The 23,948-nt window shown below is 47.0% G+C and overlaps 1 protein-coding gene across 1 annotated transcript in view; it reads left to right on the forward strand.

Annotated features, from left to right (window-relative positions):
• Positions 1-8,448: 8,448 nt before the first annotated feature.
• The window catches only part of HLX (H2.0 like homeobox), a 43,380-nt gene continuing 27,880 nt past the window's right edge, over positions 8,449-23,948 (forward strand). The window contains exon 1 of the mRNA XM_084783236.1: positions 8,449-8,929. The gene's annotated coding sequence lies outside the window, so the exon portion shown is untranslated. The remainder of the gene's footprint in view (positions 8,930-23,948) is intronic.

A 23,948-nucleotide genomic window follows, 5' to 3' on the forward strand; every position in this document is an offset into this window, starting at 1 on the left:
TGTCTACTTTGAGCTTCTTAGGTAGAAAACAAACAGCGTTTTGATAGTATTTTGGTTTGAACTGTGAAAAATGCTGAGGGCAGGGATGTCTCACAAGACTGTTTATAGAATGAGCCTGTCTCCCTCTGATATGGTCAGCTTTGTGCCATCATTAGATTCTCTGTGGTCACCTAACAGTGAGTGATGGATGGATGCCCCAGTGAAAGATGTTGGCTCTTTTTCCCCTTAGAGCAATCCTCTAGAATGAATTTCCTCAACTGAATCTGCTATGTTGTTGTTGCTAACAGCACCACACATTGGGCTTTAGGGTTTGATCTTGCCTTAGATAAGTTCTCTGGGACCAGGCTCTACATTTTCTAAACTTGTGCTGTAATCACCTCTTCCAACCTTTTGAAGGTTTAGAAAGTGAGGACTATACAGTCTTTCCTTAGCAGAGTGTTTCATAATATGTGAGAGGCAGAGACAACTCAAGTATCCAGGGACAGATGGACAGGCCAGCACGGGTACTCAATAGGATGTTATCCAGCCTTAAAATCTAGCCACCCCTAGCAGCCCCCAGAGGCAGGTGGATTGATGTGAGTTCGAGGCCAGCCTGGCCAACCCCCCTGCACGTGCTCCCCGTAGATGAGCCTGACGGACATCACACAACCAGAAAGAACCCAGCCCCACAGCATAAATATCACACGGTTCCACTTGCCTGGGTACTGAGTAGTCAAACTCAGACACACACAGAGAAGGGAAGTTTTGAGCAACTGGAAAGAGCAGAGTGTGGTGACTAGGGCACCATACTATCAAATGGGTTTGGGGCTCCAGCCTTTCAAGTTGAAAGGTGATTCAGTGACTCACGGTACAGGAATGAGGAGTGTTTCCTGTGGCAAACATGGTGCTCTGTGCACTTTGCTAAGATTTAGACGTGCAAGAGGAGGAGGGAGAGGAGGAAGAGGAGGCAGAGGAGGAGAAGGAAGAGGAGGAGGGGAAGAGAAAGAGGAGGAGGAGGGAGAGGAGAAGGAGAAGAGTCAAGCCCCGAGCAGCTTGCATGCAGGTGAATTCAAACTCCAAGGCTGTCCTGGAGAAACACTGCACACTGCAACCACTGGAAGAGTCCTACCCTCTCCAGGACCATGGAGGAGTATTCTAGAGATTTAAGACTAAAGAAAAAAAAAAGCTGAGAGTTAATGTCTTTGAGTGACGCCTCGATTGAGACTGAGGTAATTAACCAAAGCTCTTCAGTTCTGTCCTCGGAACCATGGTTCAGATGGAGACGAGACTCCTCTGCACTAATGGTGGTAGGGCTCACATGCCAGCCTAGAGAGCCCATTCCTTTTTCTTTTTTGGCATTTTATTCTTGGGCCACGTTTATGATACCACTTGGTTTCCTTATTGAACCCTAGTAGGTTGTGCTAGTCGATGCGGATGGAGATAAGCCGAGATGGGAGACAGATGAAGCCTTCCTGCCATGGCGAACTGTCCTCCTCCATCTTGTGGAGCTGTTTCTCTCCTTTCACTCCGCCACAGGCTCTGAGGATGGAGCTCCGGCTCGGTTGGGCTCGCACAGTGTCTTAGTCTGCATCTCTGTTGCTGTGATACAACTCTCATGAAAAGCAGTAGCTGGGGAGGGAAAGGGTTGTTTGCCTTACCGGTCCCAGTTCAAGTCGTCAAGAGCAGCCAGTGTGGGGACCTGGAGGCAGGACTTGAAGCAGAAGCCTTGCAACAGCAAGGGCTAGCAGGCAGGGGAACAACTCCGTGGCTTGCTCGGTCTTTTCTTTATACAGCTCAGGGATGGTACTGCCCACGGTGGGCCGGGCCCTCCCACATCAATCACCAATCAAGACAATACTCCACAGACGGCCCGCAGACCCATTTCAAGGAAGCACTCCTTCAGTTGAGGCGCCCTCTTCCTAGACAACTCTAATGTGTCAAATTGACATAACCCAAACAAACAAATAACTAGCACACACAGCAAGGACCTTTGCCCACTGAGCTATCTCTCTGGCCCCTAAAACTGAGGGATTTGGAGCAGGGGATGGTACTAGTCTCAGATTTGTTCCTATGGTACTTGAGTGTTGGTCCCTCGGTGTGACCTTTCAATTCTAATTCATATAAAGTGATTGGTAAAGTTGGGAGTGGCTAAACCAGGGTCTTCTCTTTTTCCTCCTCATTGTTCCTGGCTCCGCCCACCTCCTAGGTAACTGGGGACTCTGGTGACCTTGCCTGAGAAGACCGCATCCCAACTGAAAGGAGACTGCAGTTTTCTAGTGTTGCCTGAGGCTGGCAAGATGGAGTCCATACTGGATTTGGTATCAGAAATTCCCTTGTTTTTACGTTTCTAAACCCCATCTTTAGCCCCATCGACATTCTTGCTTTTAAATATTTGCTTGCAGTTTAGTGATAGATGCCAGTGCTTGGTGCAGTAAGTGTCACGTGTGTTTGGATCATCCGGAACTCTTGTTTAAAGTGGTTATTCATGTGTACAGCTCTAAGCCGGTCGCAGCCCATGGATCTTAGGAATCCTTGGACCCCAGACTTGTTAAACTCTTATTCCTTCTCTGTAGGCAAGCTCCAGCTCTCCTGTACTCAACTGACATTAATGTCAAGATCCTCCATAAAATACAATAAAAAAAAAAAAGAAGTTAACCAGGCTGATAAATTCTAGCTCTGTGAAAACTGGAACCATCTAGAAGGCATCATGGCTAGGAAGGGATGTGACCATTTTGGGTGATGCAGTCACAGAGATTCAAATACCTCCCACAGCCCTCACTTTGAGATGTCCTGGAGCCCCCCCACCCCCACCCCCTGTGCCTGGCAGCACTCTAGAGGCACAAGGCTCCCACAGGGTCTCCACCCAAAGTACTGGCTTAACCCTAATCACGAAGGTTTGGGCTTAACTAGCATGCACAAATTGTGTAACATGTGTCCGTATGTGCGCACCTTTGTGTGGGAGAGTAAACGAGAAAAGACACTTTCATAAGAATGTTTCTTTAAAAACCGCAACCTCCTTATGGAGATGGCTTCAAATGGGGAAAACTAGCCACTGGGCAAAATATCCTCTTTTCTGACACAGACAGAATTCTGCCTAAAAATGGGCAAGCTTGGATGCAGGCAGAGTTGATGGCAAAACTCTGCCAAGACAGGGTAAGCAGGTCCTTAGTAGTTCCTGCCTTACCAACATGTATGTCAGATATATTGGGCCAGAAGGCTGAAGAAGACGCTCCAACGCTATAGAGAGTTTTGGGTGACTGTTTAGGCAGCAGACTGTCGCTGTCCTTTTTTCATTTTGGAAGCTGCTCAACTGCACTTCGATGTTACTCAGGTAATTAAGTTTTATTCCTTCTCAAGTCTCTGATGGGGTTGAAGAACAGATAGTTTAGTCTTACGATTAAGCTTAGTTGTTTAGGGGTTAAGATGTTTTTAGGCCTAGGTAGATGTTTTAAGTTGATAGAATGGGATATGATAGATATTGATTTACATTCAGAAATTTAGGCTCACCAAGATAGGAAAGATGTTTTCTTCAAGGCTGCCAAATACAAATAGCCAAATCACTATGAGTGTAACATTTATATAATTCCTGATTGTATGTAGTTTAATTTATTTATGTATATGTTAAAAAAGAAGTATGATAAAAATTTAAAAAATTAAAAAAGAGGATGCTTGCTTTAAAAAGTCAACTATTCCATTTTTGATTAGTCAGTAAATAGAAGGGAGTTCAGAATCCATCACGGACGATTTCAGCAGCACTGGGGCCAGCAGCAAGGCCTTGCTTTTTTAATTTTTATTTTTTCTCTGTTGCTTGCCTTAAGACAAAGCCAGGGTTGGGAATGCTGCTAAAGGCTGGCATAGTCCCTGCCAGCGACGGGGGAGGGAAGAGGAAGTGCAGAGCAAGTTCTGGTTTTCCTCCCCCTGTCTCCACCATGCTCCACAGAAACTTTAAATCCTTCTAGAAAATAACCTGTCTCTCAGGAATCTGAGGTCCTAGAGAATAATAAAGCCGCCCCCTCCGCCGCCGCCCCTGATGCTGTGCATTGGCCGAGCCATCCCTATCGCCTGTGACTACTTAAGTCTGAACAATAGAAGGGTGCAATACACCTGCAGGTATCTGCCCTGGTTTGAGCCCGCAGGACAACATGACAAGAAGTCAGATGCTGCTGTGACCACGAGGCAGCGCTTTTCCCTCCCACTCCAGGCACTGTGGCATCAGCTTCTGAAAACTGTTTTTTGTATCCTCAACACTTACTCCTCCTAGGTTTTTTTTCTTTCTGAACACGGATGCTGAATAACCCCGCTTCTGTCCAGCCAGGCTGAACAGAGGAGTCCTTATTCCTTTATGTACTCATGTGTGTGTGTGTGTGTGTGTGTGTGTGAGTGTGTATACAAACGAACACATGTATGTGTGCTTAGTGAGTGTGGTGGCCATCCAACCTCCAGTGTCATCCTCAGGTGCTCTCCACACTTTAAAAGAACCGTGTGTCTGTGCATATGAGTGCCCCTGGAGGCCGGAGATGTCCAGGAGCACACACATGCGCGCACACACACATACACACACACACACACACACACACACACACACTCTCTGCAGCTGGAGTTTCAGGTGGTTGTGAACTGCTCTATAAGGTGGGAGCTGGGAATTACCTCTCCTTGTGTTTTTGAGACAAGGTCTCTCACTTGACCTGGGGCCTCACTAGTTCTGCTAGTACGGTTATCCAGTGACCCCCAGAATCTACCTGTCTTTACCTCCCCAGTGCTGCGGGGGATACAAATGTGTAGCCAACACATCTCACTTTTTTATGTGAATGCTGGTCCCAATGCAAAGGTAGGCAAGCTCTTTATCTGCTGAGCCACACCTACACCCCACCCACACCTACACCCCACCCACACCTACACCCCACCCACACCTACACCCCACCCACACCTACACCCCACCCACACCTACACTCCACCCACACCTACACCCCACCCACACCTACACCCCACCCACACCTACACCCCACCCACACCTACACCCCACCCACACCTACACCCCACCCACACCCCCATCCCACCCTCACCCCACCCCCACCCCACCTCACCCACACCTCTACCCCTACCCCACCCTCCACACACTCCACCTACCCCACCCACACCTACACCTACACCCTACCCCCACCCCCATCCTCACCCCACCCACACCCACACCTACACCCCACTCCACCCCTACTTCACACCCCCACCCCCACACCCCTACCCACACCCCACCCCATCCACACCTACACCCTACCCTACCCCCACCTCACCCCAGCCCACCCACACCTGGCTCTGCATTCTGATTTCAAACCTAGGCGCTAATGTCGCTGACTATAATCTGGCTATAATCTACATCTTGAGTGTCCCCCAAAGTGAGTCTTGCTGAAGGCTTGGCCCTCAGCCTTGGTGCTGCTAGGAGGCAGTGGGTGGGGCCTTTGGGAGCACGTTGGATGTTGCTGGTGGCCTTGCAGGGCCCACTGGGATGCTTGCTCATTTTTCACTCTGTGTCTTGGCTGTGAGGAGGGGAGCGGCTTCCTTTACTATCTGGCTCCACTATGCTCTGTCCCTGGTCGTCAGGCCCCAGACAATGGAATCATTCACATGGTTGAAACCTCCAAAACTGTGAGACCAAATAAACATTTTCTCTTTCTCTCAGGCTTATTTAGGTCAGATACCTTGTCCCAGGGACAAAGCCAACTCATGCAGATCTCATGGTAAGAAAGATGTTTAAAGGGCAGTGAATCCCTCTGACACCGTCACCTTCTTTCTAAACGAGCCTTTTTTTTTTTCTGAGACAGGGTTTCTCTGTGTAGTCTTGGCTGTCCTAGACTCGCTTTGTAGTTCAGGCTGGCCTCGAACTCACAGCGATCCTCCTGCCTCTGCCTCCCGAGTGCTGGGATTAAAGGCGTGCGTCACCACGCCCGGTTAAACGAGCCTTTTAAAATGTAACTTATTTATTTTTTTTATTTTATGTGCATTGGTGATTTTGCCTGCACGTATGTCTGTGTGAGGGTATCAGATCTTGCAGTTACGGCTGTGAGCTGCCATGTGGGCAGTGGAATTGAACCCAGTTCCTCTGGAAGAGCAGTGAGTGCTCTCAACTGCTGAGCCGTCATCTCTCCAACCCTCTAAATGAGTCACTAAGGAAGTGATATTTTCTCCTTTTCAAAACTTCAAGAGAAAGGGTTCGGTAGATACTGGAGGAGCAGCAGGTGCGCACCCATCAAACCAGAGTCACGACAGTGCCGAGAAATATAGAACGTTCTATATTCATCTTCCAGAAATCTCTGGCTCCACTGTTGTCTCCCAAATTGCCAGAATAGCTCTGGGTACCATCAATCTGTGAGCTTGTGTTCTTGGGTTTGGCTGAGCCACCCCCGCAACCCCTACTCTACTTTGCTTGGAAAAAAAATGCTGACAGGCAGGAGAGCTTCTGGGGTACAGGTTGGACCCGCAACTGTCCTAAGAGTCCCCCACATAGGGTGTGCCGTGCCTTCCGTGTCTGGATGAGTAGCCTTGCTGCGCTTCAGTTTTATAACACAAAGTGGAGGCACACAAGGGTGAGAAGAGCGACACAGCTCACACCCCGAGAGCCGAACATGGTCATAGCTCTCTTTGTGTTACTGCTCACTCATCGCTTTTATGTGTATAGCTTCCATCTGTGCTTACATTTTCAAACAGGCTCTCATGTAGCCCAGCCTGGTCTTGAACTCACTATGTAGCTAAGGCTGACTCTCAACTCCAGATTTTCCTGTCTCTACCTCCTGAGTGATGAGATCACCCCACTTATTTGGTGCTGAGGCTTAAACCCAGGGCTTTGTTCATACTCAGTGTGCAGTGCGGTGCGGTGAGACGCAGTGTGAGTGTGTGCGCATGCGTGCCTACTCACGTGTGCGCATGCGTACCTTGTGTGGTTAGCGATCAGAGGCCATTTTTTAAGGAGTTGCTTCTCTCCTTCTACTGTGGCTTCTGGGGTTTGAATACATGTCGTTAGGCTTACAGGGCAAGCAATTTTACTGGCGAAGTTATCTCACCAGGCCTAATTACCTCTTTCACCAAGTGATGATTCAGAATGCCGATGGCATTCCACACCCCGTTCAGAGGCAGGAAGCCCAGCTCTGTAGTCACTGACCACTTGAAACGTGCCTCGTTCACATTGAGATGTGCCGTAGATATAATTATATGGCAGATTTCAAAGGCTTCATTCCAATGAAGTGTAAAAACGTCGCTGTAATTATTTTTATTACGATTGTGCGGTGAAACGCCATTAACGAGAGTGTGTGGAGTTAGAATAACTTATTAGAATTAATTCAATCTAGTCATTAGAGTTAATTTTCGCCTTTTGATGTGGTGGCTACTATGTCAGCTGCATTTGTGGGTGCTATGAAAGGAGTGTTAGCAACCCGACCCTTGTCAAGGACAGAGAGGCCCTTGAGAGTGTGCAACCCAGCTCTTGGTAAGGCCTTGGCTTTGAGGATGGAATTATGCAGGCCATGAGCACAAGGTTTCTCTGGGATGCTGAGACCTTCTGGGGCTAAACAATGATATTGGTTTGTCATGGTATTATGACTGTAGTAAGTGCCCCTCACGGTAACCTTTTTTTTAAAACTTTAGAGTCATTGACTTATCATGTGTGTAGTGTGTGTTTATTGGTGGGCACATGCTTGTCATGACATGACTGCAGAGTTGGAGTGTGATCTTGGGAGTGTGATCTCTCTTTCTTACAAGTGGGATCCAGGGATCGGTTAAACCTGGGTTTTCAGGTGTGGCAATAGGCACCCTTCCTTGCTGAGCCACAATTTTTGGCTTAACAGATCACACCAACAGACATGTGCCACATTGTACTTCTGATGTGCAGTCCTTGTGTAGAGGTAGAGGGTGTGGCTTCGTGTGAACTCAGTGCTCTAGAGATGGGGGGGGAGTGGAAAGATACAGGTTGGGTTGATGATGACAGGGCAGTTTGAACTCTTTCCCCTCCCTTGTGAGAAATGCTAACACGCGTTTCAGTTGCCTGAGGGCTGCGTGCTTTGCTGGAGGCCCAGCCTCTTAGGCGCCAGGCTCCGCCCAGAGCCTTCATTTGCTCCTCTCGTTTCACCTGCACACTCGGCAGGCCGTCTGCCCACAGCTGCTTCTCACGCAGGTGATCCTTTCCTTAAAAGTCCTTGCTGGGTTTTTGTTTTTTTGTTTTTTGTTGTTTTAAATAGTGTTAAGACATCAGTGATCTTGACGGATGGTCAAAACCAGGTAAAATACTCTAGTCAGGCTTAAGGTGCTCGGCCTTCCCGTACTGAAGAGTGAGGCAAATTGGTCTTTGTGGAATTCTGCTTCTTAAGGTAACCCCCAGAAGGCAAAACTGATGTGTCCTTAGGACAGTTACCCTGGGTGGTGGCCGGGGTGTGGGTGGGGACCTGGGGTGGGGGCCTGGGGTGGGGTGGCTGAGCGAGAGTGGGAAAGGGCTTCAGGGTAGGAAATACTCTTCAGGCATACCTCAGTGTGTCCATTTTCAGGGATTTTTATTTTTATTTATTTATTTTTAAGATTTATTTATTATTATGTATACAATGCTCTGCCTGCAAGTACACCTGCAGGCCAGAAGAGGGCACCAGATCTCATTATAGATGGCTGTGGGCCACTCTGCGGTTGCTGAGAATTGAACTCAGGACCTCTGTAAGAGCAGTCCGTGCTCTTAGCCTCTGAGCCATCTCTCCAGCCCCTCAGGAAATGTTCTGAACCTGTGAGGCGGATACACTTTTCTGGATGCATGCTATACATCGACAAGAAATTAAACACCTTGCCTGTGTGTTTTGTTTTGTTGAAAAGCCCTGGTGTCGACGAGAGATATGACCACAAGGGTGCGCTGTAGACCTTTCCTGTGCGCCCTCCTCAGGGTTCTTGGAGATGCCGACCTCCAGTCTTCAGCAGAGATTTGTGGGTAAGTGACCCTCCTTGGACAAGCCTCCTGAGTAACTTATGTCTCCACTTGAGGCATCTGCACACAGAGAAACCCAGACAGAGCCGACTTTTTCTTTTAAGTTTTGATTCAGAGCGCTGTGAAGTATTGCTTACTGAAAAGCTCACTTGGTGGTCCGGTAGGTTAGACACCTAAGGAATGCCGCATTCTTAGGAGAAATTAAGATTCCTGCCTTGCTGTAAATAGACACCCAGAAGGAGATGGGGCAGTTCTGGAATGACCAGGCCCTGCTCTTATCACCGACGGAAATCCTGTGTGGTGGTAAATATGGCCCTCAGCAGAGCCTGGAGAAAAGATTATGGGAGCAGCTAGGAGCTGCTTAGGCAAGTGTGGGAGGTTATTGGCTAGATGGTGGGCCAGGAAACCAGAGCCCGGGGGTGGGGGTGGGGGTGGGCTGACAGAGCAGAAGAGGAAACGAGGGAGGAAGAATAAATAAATGAGATAAGCCGCTTCCTTAGCTTCTTCCCGTGTTGCGCTTTTGTTTTGTATGCAGTTCTTTGTTGTTTCTGAGTTCTCTTCTGGGGACAATAGCCTGGGGCCTGACTGAGAAGCAGGCTTCCCTGATCTACTCCCAACCTACCTGGCCGCCTGTGAGAGACTTCACGTACATAGTAAGCCTAGTAAGCCGCTGAACATGAGTCTTAAGCAGCCAGTGGGGCAGTCACTCCAAGCTCAGGCAGCGTGCGTGTGTGTGTGTGTGTGCGCGCGTGCACACACACACACACACACACACACACACACACACACACACACACACACACCACCCCAGGCACCAAATGTTGGGTCCTTGCCATTGGGGGGTCAATAGAGCTTAATAATAGTGTTGGGGGGCTAGGGATGTGGCATGGTCAGGGCTCCAAGTTCCCTCTCCAGCACCAGAGCCACAGAATCAAAGGACAACCAAAGGCAATGTTGCCATGTGGAAAGCAAGGATGGGGTGGCCCAATACTGCTGGGCTGGTGGAGGGTGGGGTGGGGGTGGGGGTGGGGGTGGGGCAGAAAGCAACTGCCTGCTAGAAAAAAAGCCCCACTTTCCAATAGCAACATGTCAGATTCAGCTGGAAAACCCCCGTGGCGCTCTGAGGCAGGGTGGGGTGGAGGGCTGGAAGGTGGCAAGGAGGGCAGCCTGGCCATGCCCCAACTCCACTACCTCACTGTGTCCTAATCTTTCTGGGTCCCTTTGGGCATCTGTAAACAGGTGAGATGGTCAAACCTCCCCGCAGTGTTGCAGGAAGCTCACTATACTCGAAGCACTGTATTTAGAGTGTGCAGAGCACTTAAATGGTCGTGATTTGTCAGGGGCCACTAGCCTACATGTGACAGGATGCGGAGGGATAGGCTCCCACCCAAGACTGAGAGAACCCATGTTTGTGAATGGCTTACTTTGACTTTGGAAAACCATGGGAAGTTGTTACTTGGATGAAATCAATTAACCCTTGCACCACCACCTCGCCCATGCTCACCTGAGAAGGGAATGGGGCTGGGAGGCTCTGGAAAAGCCAAGCCACCCAAGGCTGGACACCTGTGTCTGAATTATGACTCTGTAGCTCCCGTCTGAGAACTCTATTGCATCCAGGGACGTATGGGTGTTTCTCAACCTTGTGTCCCCAGGAATGACGGGACAGCACCCTGGCCTCGCCTCTTCAGTCAGATGCTAGGGAAGCCTTTAACAACTTATTTATGTTATGTACACTGGCGTCCTGCCTTCATATGTGTCCGTGGGACGATGTCAGATCCTCCGGAACTAGAACTAAAAGACAGTTTGTGAGCTGCCACGTGAGTGCTGGGAATTGAACTTGGGTCCTTTGGAAGAACAGCCAGCCCTCTCAAAGGCTAAGCCTCACTCCAGGGCCCAGCATTGCTTGTTTCAAGCCTGCCAGTGAATGCTCTTTCTGCTGGGACCGCCTCTTAAGGTGCACAACTCAGTTTGGGTGTGGGATATTCCAAGGCAGCGCCTGTGGGATGAGGAAGCCAAGAAGTGAAAGCTTTTGACTGTTTATCTGCTTTCTGTTTCTCTTTTTCAATTTATCTTATTTTATTTTATTCATGTAGCCTGAACCCAGCCCCCTCCCTCCTCTCCTCCCAGTCCTACCTTCACTCCCCCCTCCCCCCACCCCCACCCCCCACCCCCCCCCCCAATCCTATCCTCTCCTTCTTCACAGAGAAGGGGAGGCCCCCTAAAAGGTACCAACTCACCCTGGCGCCTTAAGTCACAGCAGGACAAAACACATCTTCTATGGAGGCCAGCTAGGGGAAAGGATTCAAAGTCAGGCCACGGAGCCAGAGATAGCCCCTACTCCCATTGTCAGGGGACTCCCATGATGACCAAGCTGCATATCTGCTACATATGTGTAGGGGGGGGGCGTCTACGTCCAGCCCATGTAAGCTCTTTGGCTGTTGGTTCAGTTTCTGTGAGCCCCCATGGGCCCAGGTGAGTTTACTCTGTAGGTCTTCTTGTGGTGTCCTTGACCCCTCTGGCTCTCTCAATCTTTCCTCCCACTCTTCCACAAAACTCCCTGAGCTTGGCCTAGTTTGTCTGTGGGTCTCTGCATCTGTTTCCATCAGCTGCTGGATGAAGCCTCTCAGAAGCAGTTTCATTAGTAGTCAGGGGTTGGCTCTCTCCCATGGGGTGGGTCTCAAGTTGGGCCACTCATTGGTTGGCCATTCCCTCAGTCTCTGCTCCATCTTTATCCCTATTCTTTCTCTCTCTTTTTAAAAATTTTTTTTAATTTATTATTTATGCAGTATTCTGCCTGCATGTGTTGTGTGCTAGCAGGCCAGAAGAAGACAGCAGATCTCATTATAGATGGTTGTGAGCCACCATGTGGTTGCTGGGGATTGAACTCAGGACCTTTGGAAGAAGAATCAGTGCTCCCAGCCTCTGAGCCATTGCTCCAGCCCTCCCTACTCTTCTTGTAAGCAAGATGAATTTGAGGTTGAATGTTTTGTGGGTGGGTTGGTGTCCCCCTCCCTCCGCAGGAAGTCCCACCTGGCTACAAGAGGTGATGACTTCAGGCTCCATGTCTCTCGCTGTTAGGAATCTCAGCTAGGGTCACCCCTATAGCCTCCCAGGGGCCCTCTCCGTCCCAGTGATGCTCCCCTACCGATTTTTGTTCTCTCTCCAGATCCTGTTTATCTGCTTTCTGATTGGTCTCCATAAGGACTGTGCAGGGATAACACCTTAGAGACTTTTGTTAAATTTTCATTGGTCGTCAACTATGCTCTGGCTCTGTTCTAGTTATGGGCAAAGCAGACACATAAGAGACCAAGAGAGCAAGTGTGTAAGCAATGAAATGCATACATAGTTAACTACCAGTTAGCTCCCTGAAGCACGGGGTGCCAGGAAGACATTTTAGCTGGGCCCAGAAGAGAACATCCTCAGCCTGGTGAAGGTGTTGTGGTTGTTGGAGTCAGAAATGGAAGAGAGTGTTACCAACCAAGTCTATGTGTGCTCTCCACAGAAAGGGTCATGAGGCCATCTAGGGTCCACTTATACTCAACTTAGCCCTGTTCCCTCATTCCAACACCTTCTGGATTCCTGTGAACATTTCCTTGACTGGACCTCCAGATGTGGCTAGATCATGTCTAAGATGAGGCCATCCCAGTGTGCACACTTTCTTAGTACACTTGTAAACCACCGCCCCCTTCCCACCCAAAGAGAGAAATGCTAAGAAAACACACACTCTGAATTTATTATAGTTACTATGACTCAGACATGCTGAAGGCTAGAATTTGATGGAGTTTTCGTAAGATTCCTTGGGGATTTGAAGGATTCTTTTCCCACCAGCCACAGAAGGAGGATTATAAAAACACATTTCCTCTGGACAGAAGAAATCTCTAAATCCCAGGTTCTGGGGATTTCAGTAGCAAAGGCTGCCCCATGCCTCACTGTGTCCCCATGCCTCACTGTGTCTTCCCACCTCACCCTGTCCCCATGCCTCACTGTGTCCCCCCCACCTCACCCTGTCCCCACACGTCACCCTGTCCCCATGCCTCACTGTGTCCCCCACACCTCACCCTGTCCCCACACCTCACCCTGTCCCCACACCTCACCCTGTCCCCACACCTCACCCTGTCCCCATGCCTCACCCTGTCCCCACACCTCACCCTGTCCCCACACCTCACCCTGTCCCCACACCTCACCCTGTCCCCATGCCTCATTCTGTCCCCACACCTCACTGTGTCACCCCACCTGCCTCCTGCTTCACTCCCTTTTCATTACTTCCTTCCCTGGTGCAGCAATGGTCAAGTGGACAAGAAGCTGGTTGTCCTTTGGCATCTTGACCTTGCCCCTTCACTAAGATGATTTTTTTTTTGGAGAATTTCACACATGAGAACTGTGTTTATGTTATTTCCATTTACCTTCTTCCCCCCACTCCCTCTCAAACTCATGACCTCTTCTTTCATATAATTATTATTGCATATATGCACATACAGGTACACACACCTATATCTACATTGAGTCCATTTGGTATTGCTCATGGGTACATATGCTGATCACTTGGTTTGGATGCTCCAGGTGAAGAGATATTGGTAATTAACGTCTGCCTCCTCTTTAGACCCAGCCTCTTCAAATGGAAATAGAGACTAGATCACAGAGTGAGCTTCCTTGTAGCTTTAACACCCATGGTTCTCATGGACAAGACTCAGCCAAGAGCAAAGATTCTGAGTCCCATTGAGAAGCCACGATTGTTTGAAACCACAGGATGAGGCTGGATAACTTATGCCAACCCAAAGCAGACACTGGTAAAGGATCTATTTCGGTCCAGCCTTGCCCCGTTCCCAGCAGGCTCCATCAAACTTTACCTACATTGTGTCTCTTTCCATAAGCCCTTAAAACCAGGGGTCCTCCATAGTTTACCAGGTGAGCCTTGTGTTCCCTACAAGGATTGGGAGGGATGTCCTGACCAAGATTTTAATCTCCACGATCCATAACATAAGCCAGAGAAGAGGTCTTGGGGAAGCCCTAAGAGACACAGGGGACCATGGCCAGCTTGAGGTTCATGTATGACCTAAGGGAGTTGGTGTGAGTCAGGATCTCCAGAGAAAAAGCTGATAGGGTGCATCTAGGAGACCTGATATGGGAATTGACTCAAGCAAATATGGAAACCTGGAAGGTCCACTGTCTGCTCACTGCAAGCTCAAGAGCCGAGACGGCAAACATTTTAATACAGTCTGGGTCTAAAGGCCTAAGAAACAGGTTGACATCTGAGGCAGACGATAGAGAAGATGGGGAGATGAATAGCTGAGCTTACAACAACAACAACAACAACAACAACAACAACAACAACAACAAACCCCACAAACCACAGAATTTCCCCTTCCACTCTATTCCAGGCAAGCTCTGGGTAGACGGGATAGTTGTTGCCTTCCTGGGTGAGGGATGATCTTTATCATCCACTAACTCATGTGACAACTCTTCTAGAAACTCCCTTACCGACAGAAACACCTAGAAATAATGTACTCAAGGTTGTCTGGCCATCCCTGGGCCCAGTCAAGTCAACAAAAATAGTTAATAATCTCCGAGTGTGATGTCTGCTAAATCCCAGCCAGAGTCACTCTAGAATAAGTGGGCAGTTGTTGCCATTTACTCTTCCTCCACAAGAGGTGCTGAACACCATTATTAAGTTAGATGTAGCTCAACTTAAAAAAACAAAAACAATTATAAGTGAGTATAATACCGTGTGAGTCTTTCTGTGTCTGGGTTAACTAAAAGGGATGTCCCATGAAAGTCCTCACTTACCAGGAGATTGGGATAGGTGCGAGGACCTCCTATTGGGACTCTAGGTGAGAGAAGTGTGGGAGAATAGGGAAATAGAAGGATGCAAAGGGTCCTAGAAACCTACAAGAAGAGCATCGTGATGAGCAGATCTAGACCCAGGGGAGTCAGCTCAAACCACTGTACCAACCAAGGACAATACATGCAGTAAACCTTGAACTCCTACTCAGATCTAGCCAATGGACAAGACATTCTTCACAGTTGTGTGGAGAGCGGGGACTGACTCTGACATGAACTCTGGTACCCCATATTTGACCACTTCCCCTTCCTGGGCAGGCCTGTTGGCACTCAGAGAAATGATAAGCAGGCTACCAAGATGAGACTTGATAGGCTGTGACCATATGGTGGGGGAAGATGTCCCCTTCAGTCACAGACCTAGGGCGGGGTGAAAGAAGGAGGGAGGGAGGAGCAGGAGGATACAAGTGAGGGGAAAACAGTTTAGTTGTAATCTGAATAATTTAATTAAGTGAAAAAAAAATATATATAAACCAAACCAAACCAAACACAACATGGGCTCCTGGGTTGGCTCGGTGGATGCATGTGTTTGCTGTGCAAGCCTGACGCCCTGAGTTCAATCCCCTGGAGCCCATGAAAAGGTGGAAGGGGAGAATCTACTCCAAAGTTGTTCTCTCACTTCCACATGTGCACGGTGACATACGTGCAAACACACACATAACGCATAAATAAAATAAACAGACAAATGCATTTAAAATGAACTTGTCTCCAAACCAATAAGAAAAAAGCATGACCTAGGGCAAAAACAGAAGTGTGTGGGTTAGATTTACCCAGTAGCTGCTGTCTGCCTGTCTCTGAGGACACAGAATCCAGGCTTTTAACTATTCTATGATGTATTTACAAAACCTGTCATGCTTGGCTCTGCATCCACTCATTAATATTTTATTTGTCACCATCCACAAGTGCACATCGTGGTGTGCCAGGGAGAATAGGTGACTGGGACCTGACACTTGTATAGAAGGACCAGCAGCATGCTGTGGTCAGTGCTCGCTGGGTACCTGTCTGTCCTTTGTTCACCCACAGCCCAGATAAAACTCCGCCATGTACTCTGGACAGATAGTCATGGTTTATTATACATTTTTTGGGACAAGGTCTCACTGTCCATCTGGTCTAGAGTTCACTGTGTAGAGCAGGCTGGTCTGAAACTCACTGTGTAAAGGAGGCTCACCTTGAACTCACATGGATTGACCTTCCTTGTTTCCCTAGTGCTGGGGGTTAAAGGCATGTGCCACCATGCCTGGATTATTCATCAGATCAAGAATCAGATTGACTGGCTGCTGGCCCTCAGTTGCCACAGACAGTGAGATCTTGAGCCAACCATCCACTCCACCCAGGCCTCAGTTTCCCCTACTGGAAAATGAGAGGAGGGTAGACGATCTCCACAGTTCCCTCTGGCTTTCACAGGCCCTGCTTCCTTCCCAGCAACAAAGTGGTCAGGAAGTAAAAAAAAAAAAAAAACTGTCACAAACATGAGCAAACCTGAATGTGCCTCTCTTAAGAGCAGCCCAAGCTCTGCCCAGGGTATAAGCAAGTGAGTAAAAAGCTTCACAGTTGGACGTCTCCTTCCTTCCGAACACAGACCGCACCAGTGCCAGCCAGCCCTCCACAACACTTTGACTAGTGGTGTATCTATCTGCAGTGCAGTCCTCTTAGGTCCAGTTCAGTCGCTGCGGCATTCTCCAGCTGGAAAGGTTGCGGAGGGGAGACTTGGACTAGGGCTGGGAAATACTCCCTCAGGGACCAGAAATCTGGCACCATCGATACCATTAAGTCTATAAAATCAATTTCCTCTGGGATTAAATGCTTGCTTGATATACTATTTTTTTTTAATCACTCAGTGAGTCTCATTAATCGACTTATTTAAAATTTTGACTTGTTACAGTCGACTTCTCATGGCTTGTTCTATTTCTCCTATAAATAGCATATCAAATTTCAGCTACAACTCATTTATTTAAAGGGAACACACCCCAACCAAAACCAACCAACAAAGCTTGGTGTGGGAAGGAATTTTAATTCAGAACATGGCTGCTCCGGCAAGCGATCACATCCTAAGACCTTCTAGGTCTATGTGAGCCAGCTGGGATACAGACATGCTTTTAATTCAGGAGACAGAGGCAAACAGATCTCTGAGTTCAAGGCCAGGCTGGTATAGAGCATAGAGCAAAGTCTCAGGTAAAGAAAAGCTGAGGTCCAGGTGTGGTGGCACAGGCCTTCAATCCCAGCACTCAGGAGACAGAGGCATGCAGATCTCTTGAGTTCTGTTCAGTCAGTTGAGAGGCAGTGCAGTGGAGGTGAGTTGTGGTAGTTCAGTTCATGGAATTCTGAGGTACTTTTTACAGGGAGAGTTTTACAGAGACAAGTTGAAGGGAGAACAAGCTAGACACAGGTGAAGACAGAACGAGCCAGAGAAGGAAAAGGAGCCAGATGATTACAACAGGTGGCTAGAGTTAGTTTGAGGCCAAGTAGAGCAATTCAGTGAGAAACTGAGAGAAGCCAGATTGAACCAGTCAGCTTGGAGAGGCATTTGAGCCAGAACAGCTGAGTTGAAGCAGTCAGCCAGAGTTCAGAAAGCTAGAAAGGGTAAGTTTGTTCAGCAGTGAGTCTCAGAGACTGAAAGCATTCTAGGCCTAGATTAGATTGTACAAAGGCCATTAGCTTGAAGAACTAGGCCTAAGTTAGCAGACAAGACAGTAAGCCTCCCAGACAACAATTACCTCAGATGAATAAACCTCTTACAGTGGTGTTCCCTCATTAAATTTCTTTCACGTGGATAGACATCTCTCCATTGCTCCTAGTCTAGAGAGCAGGGAATTAGTTGTGCATTCAGAGTCATCAGAGTAAAATGCTAAACCCTGGCTGGGGTGGAAAGCAAGAGGCTAGCCAGCCAGTCTCCTCCCACCCTGCAGTGTTTAGGTCTTGGCAGCCATCACAGGGAAAGGTCTCCTCTGGAAATGAGCTGTGCTGAGGTGGAGGTTTGGACAGTGCCCGGAGGACCACGCTCACATAGGTGTGCTTAAAGCAGAATTACATCACCTTGTAGCACCTTGGTACACGCCCGCTTCCCCAACTCTCCTGGAAGCCATAAAGTGGAGAGTAGAGGCTCATGACCCTCTGCCAAGGTATGCACCACCAGTGCAGTGAAGGCAGCTGATGGTCTCCAGGGGATATGAGTTCAGAAGAAACAAAATGAAGAACACAAAGTACACAAGAATCAGGAGAGAAAGGCCAAAAACCAGAGGAAGCAGAATTAATGGTCCAAAAAGAACAGGGATGTAAATTAAACTTAATAAATAGGTTCAAAGCCTGAATAAAGGATATTGGAAACATGACACAGGGAATAACTTATGACTTTGAGCCAAATGGAAATTCTGGATGTGAAAAATATGTAAGAAAAGAAATAAAGAACTCCCCGGCTGGGTTGGAAAGGTTTTTTATGCCTTTCTTAATTTCTTTAAAATATATGACTGTTCAGAGCAAACTGTCTACTGCCTACAAGATGGAAGCTTTAATAGTAAGACACAGATTGAAAGGAAACAAATTGCAATGATAAGCCAGAGGCATAGGAAAGCTTTATTAACTATAAGTGATTAATATGCTAACATCAGACAAAACGTACCTCAGGGTTAGACATAATGCCAGAGAAAGGAAGTTGCACAATAATAAAGCATGAATTTGTCAGGAAAACACAGTAACTCGACTAAGCATCTGCGTGTGTAATAATAACTACAAAGCACACAAAGCAAGGTTGGCAGAATTAATGGGAACAAAAAGAGCCAACTCCACAATTAGAATTGGACACATTTTCTTTTTTACCTTTCTCTCAGAAATTAAAACAACTAGACAAAACTCAAAATAACACAGTAAAACTACAGAAAATCTAGACAACAGATTAGCCTATCTTGATCTAAATGATATTTATAGTCTTATAGCCAACACCTAGAGATTACACATTCTTTTCCTAGTACATATGTAGAGCTGGGGGTATAGCTCAGTTGGGAGAGTGCCTGCCTAGCATGCAGAATGTCCCGGGTTCGATTCACAGTACTGCATACATCAGTGTGGTGGCACACACTTGTAATCCCAGCACTTTGGGAGGCAGAGACAAGACATCCACCCTTTAGGCTCAGCATTCCTTAGTTTGCACCTCACCTCCACCTTGGGTCCTTACAAACCAAGATGTATAGGTGACAGAGTTGGGTTTGGTTTCTCTATCACTCTCGAGATCATGAAGAGCAGTCTGAGTTAGTTCCTGACGCGGAACTACCACATCTGAAAGGTGTTGAGGCCTTGTTGGGACCCATCTCTCTGAGGCATGGAGAAGGGGTGAGGCTGAGTGGAAACTGAGCTAAGACGAAGCCTGTGTTCTCCTCCCTGTCGGTCCCCACTAGAGAGAGGCCCACGACAAATCTCAGGGTGCTAGACCCACTGCTGGCACTTATGGGTGGGGCTAAGAAGCAGATGACTAGACAGGCTTGAAAATGGAAGGAAGCAGAGGAAGTGGGGAAAGTCCATTCTGAGCTTCTCCAGGAGATCTGGGACCCAAGTGGGGCAGTGGGTGAGGAATATTCCAGGCAGGGGAGAGCCTTCCTCCCCACTTGTGCCCCTCCGTGCTCTAGTAACTTCTTCATCCCCAGGCTTTGGAGTTAATCCCACATTCCCTCCCCCAACCTTATACATGTGCCCCTGGCACAAAAACCTCTATCTGAAGAAGAAGACGATGGAGGAGGAGGAGGAGACCGAGGATGATGACGACAATGACGATGATGACAACAACATGAAGAAAGGGGCACCCTCAGCTACATAGCATATTTGAGGCCTGGGCTATAGGAAACGGATCTCAAAACAAAAGCCAAATCCAGGATATATCTGGAACATTTGCTGAGATTTTCACATATGAGATTATGTGAAAAGTCTGAATATATTTCAAAAGATTGGAACCTCTTTTCTGTAACAAAATTATATTAGAAACCATTATCAATAGACTATAAAGATATATGTGAGTACATACAGCTATATGGGTATTTATAGCAGTGATAATGTGCATATCGGGGACGGTCCTATGAAGTCTAAGTTTTCACTTCACGAAACTAGAAGGAGAAGAGAAATTAAGGCAATAGTAAATACTAGGAAGAAATTGTGGAGATAAGAAAAGAAATCACCGGCATGGGAACAACAATAGAGGCCATTAAGAAAACAAAAGAAATGATTCTAAGAGATTAATGAGGGGAAGCATGCCCACAAGGAGTCTCACAAGTGTGTTTGTGAGAACGCTATTCATAAGACAAAGCAGCTGAAAACAACCCACATGTTTCTAGATAAGGTACATGTGGTGTGTCCTACAACAGCATCCGATACAATAAAAAAGGGAAGACATATCAACACACAAGCGCCTGGGCCAAGCTCTCCATATTGCTGAGGAACAGAAACCAAGCAGAAAGGAGAAGACCCTGAATGATTCATTTATACGCGCTCAAGGGCAGGCAAAGAGACACGAATCAACAGGGAATGATTTAAAATGGCTGCCATAGTAGGGAGGTGATTGGCTAGTGACCTCTTTGGGACAGTGGGAATGTTGCCCATCCTGGGAGTTGTGAGAGAGATGAGTGCTAAGAGCGTGTCACTGTCAGTGGGATTGTACACTTAAGATTTATGTATTTACTTCCGGAAAGCTTATAGAAAAAGAACTAGAAACGAACATTAACTAAATTTGCTTACTTGAAGAGGTATGGGCTAGCATGTAAGTGACTTGATCAAGAGTAATAAGAGATTTCCCATTGTTGGAGTTACAAACCCAGCAAAAAGAAAATATAGGGTGTACCCTGATTAGAGATATCTTTATGAACATCAATATGATAGCTGTAACTATATACATATAAAATATTTCATACATATACTATGATCATGACAGCCTGAAACACACACACATGTGTATTATACATAATATCTATACACATATGTATACATACAACAACATCAGTGTGATAATGGACACACACATATATGTGTACGTATTCAGGAGCTAGAAATTGTGACATATAATGGGTCACCTTCCAGTAATATATATTAATATATACACACATATGTATACATACATATGTATGTCGGTGCCGCACCGTCCAGCGGAAATAAGACACCAACAACCAGACTTCTTCTCGAGATCTTTACTCAGGATTAAGCTCAGTGGGAATGGCCCCGAAGAAGGGAAGGGCCAAGCTTAAGTACAACCCAATGGCCAATCAGCTCATGCCAGGTGTCACCTCCTCATAGGTCCGCGGCAGAGCAGGACTGCTTGTCATCAGATCACCAGTTACCCTTGCACAGCCTTTTGCCATATAAGGACTTGTTTATCTTAGAGAGCGCTCGCCGTCGGGATGGCGGAAGGCGGAAGCCTGTGCCATGTTAAGGCGTGGCACCTCGCAGCTCTCCACATATGTATACACACAACATTGGTGTGATAGACCTAGAAATGGCATATAATGGGTCACCTTTCATTAGGTGGATTAGAGCTCCAGAGGAAAGACTAATTGCAGGATGGGGAAAGAAATCCAGGTGAGTCTAGAACATCCTGGTGTAACAGGAGCTCAGGCAACGTTCCACCTGCAATGGAGACATTTTACATAGGTTAATGGTAGTCATTTTAGCATCGCTATATATAGTTTTCACTTTATAATCAAATTAATAATAATAATAAAGTGATAATGAGGCTGGAGAAATGGCTCAGTGGTGAAGAGCAGTGGCTGCCTTTCCAGAGGACCCAGGCTTGATTCCCAGCACCTGTCCTGGGTGGCTCATAACCATCTATAACTCCAGCCCCAGGGAGCTGGCCCTCTGGCATCCATGGGCATGGGTACATACCCACATACAGACTCACATATGAGCATATGATTAACAACAACAGGGACCATTAAAAAGTTGGCTAAATCCATATTGAAGATTAATCTACAAGCAACTAGTGTACATTCTTCAAAAGTGTGAAAATAGAAGGAAAGGCTGAGGAACTGTTCTAAAGTAATGGAGAAAATAGATATGCCATATGTGGATATATCACCTGGTACCTCAATACTGAAGCTAAATTTTTACATCCTACATACCAGTTACTATAAAATTGAAATAAAAAATGAAGTTACAATAACATTTAAAAACATGGAGGCTTATGTAATATGGACAGGGCACTATGATTAGTGTAGCTGGTTGCCACTGGTATCCAAGGAGGGAGTCTATAATTATTTTTTTATTTCTCAATTTATTCATAAAACCCCGAGTAACTGTCTAGTGATCATCTTATTAGATGAGGTAGGGGGAGGCGGGTAAGCAAGATGAGTACTCTGGGAACATTTCCTGTACTTGCTCGGTAGTCTAGCAAGCTGACCTGGGTGAGTGAGCACACATGTGTTACTGGAGACATCTGTGCATTGTGATGGGGTTGGAGAAAGCTCAGGAGATCCGCTTTTGCCAGGACCACTATTTTTCTTATATGAGTGGATCACAGGATGCCACTGGACCGTTTCCCCTAAAGTTATAATTCTTTGCAAGATTCCTTTGAATTCTTGAATTCACTGCAATATGTATTCTCTCTCTCTCTCTCTCTCTCTCTCTCTCTCTCTCTCTCTCTCTGTGTGTGTGTGTAGGTAAAACTTGTTCTGATCGTAAAGCATCAGTCTTGTATGTACCTTCATTTCAATACATTCCTCATCCATATCGTCCTTTCCCGTTTTATCCGGTGGACCCACCAAGCTTTTCTTATGAGGATGTAGGCATTTTTCATGCCTGGTTTATAATATTTCTGCAAATAAGCTTTATAATAATTAATAGATATGCTGAGATGAAGAATAATAATCCAGTTGAAGCATCTTGACTCTTAGTACTAATGCCTGCCTTGTGATCTCCATCAGCTGCTACTGTATTCTATTTAGAAGTAAAAAGAATTTAAGGCATTTATACAAAGCTTAGCATGAATCACTGTATCTTTTTGTCAGTAGTCAGCAGCTCAGGATCCAAGCAATGAGAAGTACATTTTCCCACAGAGAGTCTGGGATGCAAACCATATTGTTCGTCCTGCTGGAAAAAAAAAAAAAAAGAAAAAAGAAAAAAAAAAGAAAGAAAGAAAGAAAGGAAAGAAAAAGAAAAGAAACAACAAAAATAAGATACTGGGAGGGCTTTGAAGTGCTTGGGCACAATGGCAGGTTCCTTGGTTGAATAGCGGATTTTCCTAATGCCACGAAGCTAGATCTTTATCATACATTTCTGAGCAGGAGACAATGAAAACGACCCAGCATGAACAAAAGAACAGATGAGAAATGTGCTGTGATAAAGGCTGGGAGGAGTCAGGCGAGTGCCCGGGCCTTCATTGAAAACAAATAGCCTGAATTGGGGGGAGACAGGCCGGCTTTATCCTACAACATTCTTTTTATAGCTCTGATCGGAATTGTTTTCCCTTGAAAATGAATGGAGTGCCAGGAATGCTGTACGGCCCTGCCTCCCGGCCCTCCCGCTGCTCTGTGCCACCATGTCAATGAATTATTGTCCACAGTCACCCGACCAGTCCCATTACCATCAATATCCCTGCTTTAGAGACAGAGCTTAAGTGAGGCAAGGGCTGAGGGTGACACTAATGAGCCTTCAAAATGTGAGGGTCGTGTGGCTGAGGATGGCAGGCAGCTGTCCCTGGGGAGTTTTCTCAGTCCCAAGGGCAGGAGAAGAGGTGTGAGCAGAGCTGAGGCAGGGGGAGGTGACACTAGACCAACAAGGACTTCCCGACCAGGAAGAGAGTTCCCCCATGATGTGAGACTCCCCAAAGGTAGGAATCTATCTTTTGCCTCTTGGTTTTAACAGCAAAGCTGTACGTGTTTCTAGACTATAAATGCCCACTTGATTGTTGGACAGCTCCTAATGTAGTGGTATTTCAAACATGCCTGACACACGCTGGTGTGGGTTGAGTTGACCTGCCAAAGAGAAAGGACCCAACACTCCCACAGAGTCACCGCCAGTTCTTGGGTTGTGTGTGCTACCAATTCCTCACTTCAGACTTCAGGCAGTTCAGTTCTTGACTGTTCATGACGTGGAAGGGAATTGGGTGGGGCCCTGGGAAGACGGTAGAACTTAAGCAGCCGTGGCACCTGCCCTCTGAACGCAAGACACAGACGGAGACAGGACTGTGTGCGACTCCTTACACCATCAGAATCTGAGG

This window comes from Acomys minous, assembly GCF_964271855.1.
Source record: "Acomys minous genome assembly, chromosome: 1".
NCBI classification, from domain to species: Eukaryota; Metazoa; Chordata; class Mammalia; order Rodentia; family Muridae; genus Acomys; species Acomys minous.